The sequence below is a fragment of the Silene latifolia genome, chromosome 9 (assembly GCF_048544455.1).
Source record: "Silene latifolia isolate original U9 population chromosome 9, ASM4854445v1, whole genome shotgun sequence".
Classification (NCBI taxonomy): domain Eukaryota; kingdom Viridiplantae; phylum Streptophyta; class Magnoliopsida; order Caryophyllales; family Caryophyllaceae; genus Silene; species Silene latifolia.
Genome location: NC_133534.1, coordinates 222173443 through 222180810, shown reverse-complemented (window position 1 = coordinate 222180810; position 7368 = coordinate 222173443).

Sequence of the window (7368 nt, the reverse complement as noted above, 5' to 3'; positions counted from 1 at the left end):
TTTAAATATGATTTTATGAGTAAAAATGTCATTTTTGGTCTAAAATTTGCTATACTTCGAATTTTCCAGTAATTTTTGGATATGTTGTCACATATATTATTTTGAGATAACCTGTAAATTTTCATAATTTTTGGACTTGTTATGCTCGAAAAATGGATTTTTCATTTTTAATTCAGATTTAAAGTGAAAAATAGGTTAATATGAGTTAAATTTCGAATCTGGTCATAGAAATTTTATATGTTGTCACATGCAATTTTACAAGATGTGTGTAAAATAATTGGCCATAAAGAAGTCCTTATGCATGATTTATGAATTTTTGAAGAAAAATAGCATAAATAGTGACTTTATTAGTTAAAAATTAATAAAACATAATCTATGACTTAGGAAAAACGTCTAATGTTGCTTTTTATTATCTTTTTCAGATCTAAAATTGAAAAGTTAATGATTATTATTTTTCTTCATGTTTTATGATTATTTTAGTTAAAATCGATAAACCGCAACATTATTTTTCCGGAAATTTCGAAATTATTTTTAACCTAAGATTTTGAACATTATGAGTGTCATGGTATTTTTCCAGAATGTTCATGAATTTAAATTTTGAATTTTGAATTTATTTGAAGTTTTGTGATTTATTTGAAGTTTTATAGCTTATTTTTGGTATTTTTGGACTATTTATGAACAATTTTAGTATTTTAAGTTAATTATGGTCAATTTATTAGTAAAGACTAAATTTTGAGTCCTAAGTGGTTAGGGTAATTAACTAATGCATAAATATGAATTTATGTATTTTTGTGATTATAAAATGTTGAAATCACGCAAATCCGTAAAAACCGAGTAATATACGATATTGGCAATTTAAAGGCGATTTAGCATAAAATTGAGCATGTTTATACATATTATAATGCTGCATTTTTCTTTATGATTGTCATAATTTTAGTTTATGTAATTTTGAATTATGTAATTTTACTTAGTATGGCCTTAGATTTTAATTGGTATTTCCCGAAATGTAAGGGAATATCGATTCGGTTGTAATTTTTATTGTGATCTCGTATCACCGTTTTGTAATTTAATAGATTTATTTTATTTTAGTTACAAATGTATAATAGGAATTATGTAATTTATTATGTAATTTTATTCATTCAGGAGTACCTAAAGACGGATTTCTTCAAGAATGGCGATACATAAAGACGGTGTTACCTCGAGATGCGTGCCACAACCGAAGTTCAAGGGACCAATGGAGTTGGTTTCCGAAATGTAATAGTTAAAGAGTTTTTTCTATTTTAGGAAAGGCCATACTAGGATTTATTTATTTTATGCTTGCATTTTATTTTATGTCACATGCATCGCTAAATCGCCATAACTAAACATGCATTGTCTTATCGAGTTTATCGACCGTGTCAATTAGAATTATCGTAGTTCACCGCTTTAGTTCACTTAAAACGTGATAGATAATGAATTGACATGACCTCTCGCTAAAATTATCAATTGAGACATAGCCTTACCAAATAGTAGAAACCATGAAAACCTATTTCGTGAGGGAGTGCACTCAGCCACACCGGGGTACAAACCTTGTTACGTAGGGGAAGTGGGTGATGAATGTTAATCCACCGAATTCATGTTGATAAGGGATGTATCGGCCCCACCGTGCCCTTGTCGATGTGTTTTGGGCTATAGATAATTGTTAATGTAATATTATCGACCAAGAGTTCTAAAAGTAGAATCGATTAAACGTTAATCCACCGAGTTATATTGATGAAGGATGTATCGGCCCCACCGTGCCTAAGTCGATATGAATTTGGGTCTTGGAATCATTTATTATAGTTGGGTAGAGGTCACTATATAAATGTTCATATCTTGTTAATATTTTACAAGTATGATTTTAAAAGACATATGTTAATATTTCCTTTTCCTCCATATTTGTAGTTCTAAAACAATGAATCCATCAAATGCTACCGCACCAATTACTATTGATTCTTATCACAATGTTCTTGACAACATTTGCTCCAACAACGATTTCGATACAACTAGAGAACTTCATTTCGGGATAGGTTCGGATGGAAACCTTAATTTCATCACCTCTTCTAAACCACCCACTACTACTAGACCTCGTGTGAGTCCGTCTCAGGAAGACTACCTCATGCAAGCTATAGGGTCTTTGTCTCTGGAAGATAAAGATGCCAAAGCTAGTGGGAGCTCTAGCAATCAAGTTCTTGCTACCAAGGGCAAGAGGTTCAAGAAGAAAGGAAAGAAAATCAAAAACTTCAAGCAAGTTAATGATGAGTGCCATTATTGCTATGGCATGGGACATTGGCTTAGGAATTGTCCCATGTATTTGCGAAATATAAGGGAAGGACTCATTACTCCAAAAGGTACAATTCCTAAAGAAATTTATGTTATTGATATAAATTATACATCCACCACGACATGGGTACTAGATACCGGTTGTGGTTTTCACCTTTGTAATCATTTACAGGGTTTAAGAAATGTGGAGAAGCTTAACAAGGGAGATGTGGATCTACGCCTTGGAAATGGAGCTCGGGTAGCGGCCGAATCCAAGGGCACTTATGTTTTAGCTTTGCCAAGTGGATTTGAGTTGTATTTGCATAATTGTTTTTATGTACCTACACTCTCTAAAAATATTATTTCAATCGCCATGCTAGACATGGACGGTTTTTGTTTTGCCATTAAGAACAATTGTTGTACTATTTCTAGGAATGATTTGGTTATTGGCCAAGCTACTTCCATAAATGGCATTTACATTTTAGAGACCTCAAATCCGACAAGAGATATTTATAACATTCAATCAAAGAAACTCAAAACAAGTGACCCAAGTGAAGCGTTCATTTGGCATTGTCGATTAGGTCACATAAACGAGAATCGCATCAAAAGATTAATTTCAACTAATGTGATTACACCATTTGATTATCAATCATATGGTACATGCGAATATTGCCTAATTGGCAAAATGACTCGTAATCCTTTTAGTGGTAAAGGGACACGAGCTAGTGAGCTATTGGGACTCATACACACCGATGTATGTGGACCATTGACTATCACCGCTCGTGGTAATTATGACTACTTCATAACCTTCACCGATGATTTAAGTAGATATGGGTATATCTATTTAATTAAACATAAGAGTGAAGCGTTTGAGAAATTCAAGGAATTTCAAAACGAAGTAGAGAACCAATTGAATAAAAGGATTAAGGCACTACGATCCGATCGTGGTGGGGAATACCTTAGCCTTGAATTTGATTCACACTTGAAAAGTCGTGGTATTATATCACAACTTTCTCCACCCGGAACACCTCAACTTAATGGTGTTGCCGAAAGGAGAAATCGAACCTTACTTGATATGGTTCGATCCATGATGAGTCAAACCGAGTTACCAAACTCGTTTTGGGGATTTGCGATACAAACCGCAATTCGATCTTTGAATAATAGTCCCACAAAGTCCACCAAAAAGACTCCATGTGAGATGTGGACGGGTAAGATCCCAAATATATCCTATATGAAGATTTGGGGATGTGATGCTTACGTCAAAACTAAGAACGACAACAAGCTTGCCCCAAGATCCGAAAAATGCACCTTTGTAGGTTACCCCTCGACCTCTCGAGGATATTACTTCTACAAACCTCAAGATCATAAAGTGTTTGTGTCTTGTGAGGCTGTCTTCTTAGAAAAGGAATTTATTTCTAAGAGACATAGCGGGAGAAATTTTGAACTTGATGAAGTTCAAGAGCCACAAACCGAGGTAGAGACGCAAGAAGATGTTCCTTCGTCGTCTAACGCGGTTGTACCTCCTCCACTAAGAAGGACGGGCCGAGTAATTCGCCATCCCGATCGATATGTGGGACTTATCGAGGAAGATGGAACACTCAATGTGTTGCTTATGGAAAGTGACGAGCCCGCCACCTACAAGGCCGTAATCTCTAGTCCTAATTCCACCTTATGGCTTGAAGCCATGAAGTCCGAAATGGATTCTATGCTTGAAAACCAAGTTTGGGACTTGGTAGATTTGCCTAAAGGGGCGAGACCCCTCCAATGCAAATGGATATTCAAAATCAAGAATGGCATAGAAGGACATGATGATGTCTATAAAGCTAGGCTAGTGGCAAAAGGATTTACCCAAGTCCAAGGTCTCCATTATGATGAGACTTTCGCCCCCGTAGCCATGCTAAGATCCATACGGATTTTGTTAGCGATTGCCGCATTTCATGACTATGAAATATGGCAAATGGATGTCAAAACCGCTTTTTTAAATGGGCATTTAGAAGAGGAGGTGTACATGATACAACCCGAAGGTTTTGTTGATTCTAAAAATCCTAACAAAGTGTGCAAGCTTAAGAGATCCATTTATGGTCTTAAGCAAGCATCTAGAAGTTGGAATCATCGATTCAATCATGTTATAAAGGAAAATGGTTTCACTCGAAGTGTTGAGGAACCATGTTTATACATGAAATTCAGTGGGAGCAATGTTGTGTTCCTAATCTTGTATGTCGATGACATACTACTCATTGGAAATGATATTCCAATGTTGTCTTCTGTTAAGAAGTGGTTAGGTAACCACTTCCAAATGAAGGATTTAGGAGAGGCACAACGCATATTAGGTATCCGGATCTATAGAGATAGATCCAAGAGGATATTGGCACTAAGTCAAGAGTCTTATGTTGATAAGATTCTTCGACGGTTCAGCATGGAGAAATCCAAAAGAGGTTTGGTACCTATGGTAACCGGGACGATATTGAGCAAGACTCAATCTCCCTCTAAACCCCATGATGTTGAACGCATGAGTGAAATCCCTTACGCTTCCGCTATCAGATCAATCATGTATGCAATGATATGCACACGCCCTGATGTCTCGTATGCCTTGAGCATGACGAGTAGATATCAAGGAAATCCAGGTGAGAGTCACTGGATTGCTGTCAAGAACATCCTTAAGTACTTGAGAAGAACTAAGGACTCTATCCTTGTATTTGGAGGAGACAATGAGTTGCGTGTTAATGGATACACGGACTCAAGTTTTCAAACAGATAGAGATGACATGAAATCGCAAGCTGGTTTTGTTTTCAAGCTCAATGGCGGTGCCGTAAGCTGGAGAAGCTTCAAGGAAGTCAGAATCATGGATTCTACAACGGAGGCTGAGTACATAGCAAAGATCGGAAGCTGCCAAGGAAGCTATGTGGATCAAGCAATTCACGGAAGGTCTAAAAGTAGTACCTACCGCCGATGATCCCATCACTCTCTATTGTGATAATAGTGGGACGATCTTCCAAGCTAAAGAGCCAAAGTCTAGTAATAGATCTAGACACGTACTTAGAAAGTATCATGTAATAAGAGATTTTATTGATAGAAAGGAAATTGCGTTATGTAAGGTTGGGACGGATGACAACATAGCCGATCCGCTCACCAAGCCTTTATCGCAAACTAAGCATGATGGACATGTTACGTCCATGGGACTTAAACGTGTACCAAATTTTTGTTAAGATTTTGAAATGAAATAAAAGTGTTGTTTTGTTCATGTTCATAATCACATTTGTCTTTTATCTTTAATTTATACATTGTGATATCCAAACGGGTTGTAGTGACAATTGAACCCCGTTAAAGTGAACACGGATTAACATAGTATTTGCCCATAGTCGCTTATATGAGCTGACGTCTCGAAGTGACTAGAGTGTGAGGCGATTGATGGCAAGTTCAAGTGCCATAGAGTCATGTGAGATGACTAGTCGATCACATAGGCAGACTGTTAGGAACATTTTGTCGGGCCTAATGACCGCTTATAGAGTTCTGGCAAATTTATATAGCCTGGTCGTGGCGAGAGCTACTATAGTATTCAAATGAGTCGATTCTTTTGACTAAAGACTATTCACCTAAGATGGCACAGTTTCAGATTAACTTTGATTTGTGTTACTACGACCTTCGTAAATGGGGTCAAATGGGCATATTTTGGGTTATGATGGCTGTGGCTAGTCGAAGGGAATGAGTGCGATAGGAATTGTCCACCCCTAGTTAGGGTTATAACAATGTCTCAGGCCCACTCGAGGAGTAATGAACTGGAAATGCGTGGCCACGCTCGGAAGGTATTCAGAGTGGATAAATCCGGTCAATCAGTTGTTCTCCAGATCGAGGAAACCACTCTCGATATGATCACTTGCAAGTACGACCTGAAAGACACCTTGCATTGAGTGGGAGATAGTAATAGGACAAGAGAATTGGTGACGCACACTTGTCGAGGACAAGTGGGAGATTGTTGGAATATGTGTCCTCCGACAATAATGCGATCACGACTGTTGATCATGATGATCACATGTTTAAGTCTCATTAAAATGAATACAATTGGGAAGTAATATTGTTACTGTCAACTGGTCAACATATATCGGTAATGATTGGGTGACTAGAGTTTGACATTATTACGTCGTGTGACGGTGGTGATCGATTGACCCCTAGGTCATACCTAAAGGGCAATACTCTTAATTGATCATTTAATTAATCGTATAATGTTACGAGTTAATTAAATTACTTGAAAAATTGACGGACGATTTTGGAAGTAAAATTTACGTATCAAATTGAAATGTGATTAAATGAGATACGATGCGAGTAATCAAATTGTATCATTACTCGGATGAAATTATTGTTTAAAGAAACAATTGGATTTGAATGAATTATTATAAATGCGATTTATAAACGGTAAAATATTTTGGTACGAGTAATTATGAATTACTAAGTCGATTTTTGTATATGACGTATTTTTATTAATACGTTGATTTTTAATATGTTAAAAATACATAAACAATTTATGTTACATATGACAAGTGACATATTGACATTTGACAAAAATAATATGGAATCCATATTACAATGTGGACCGAAATATTGGGAATAATTAACATATTGTGTTAATTTAGATTAGTGGAATTGATCATCATTTCTCTAATATAGGCATGCATACCTAGTGCCTTTTGTGTAAGAACACAAAGGCCATGCATAGGCCATTTTCCCTTCCCCTACCCGGTTCTCCCTTGGAAAGAACAAGGGTTGTTTTTCTTTTTATTTTATCTTTCACTATATGGCATAGTGTGTTAGATAATTTATTCATTCACTTAACATAATTATTTTAGAGAGATAAAAATAATTCCTCTTCCTCTCCTCTTCTCAACCGGTTTTGAGAACTCAAATACCAAACCTTTTGGTTCAATTTTTCACAAGATTAATATTATACTAGATCAAATAATATTAATTAGATTAAGAGAAAGCCTTGGGTATAAAGCTTAGGGAGAGATCTTATACTTAGATCTTGTTCATCCATAAGGAAAGCTCAAGAACAAAAGAAAAGGAGATTTCTTTTGTGCCCTATAAAACCGAAAT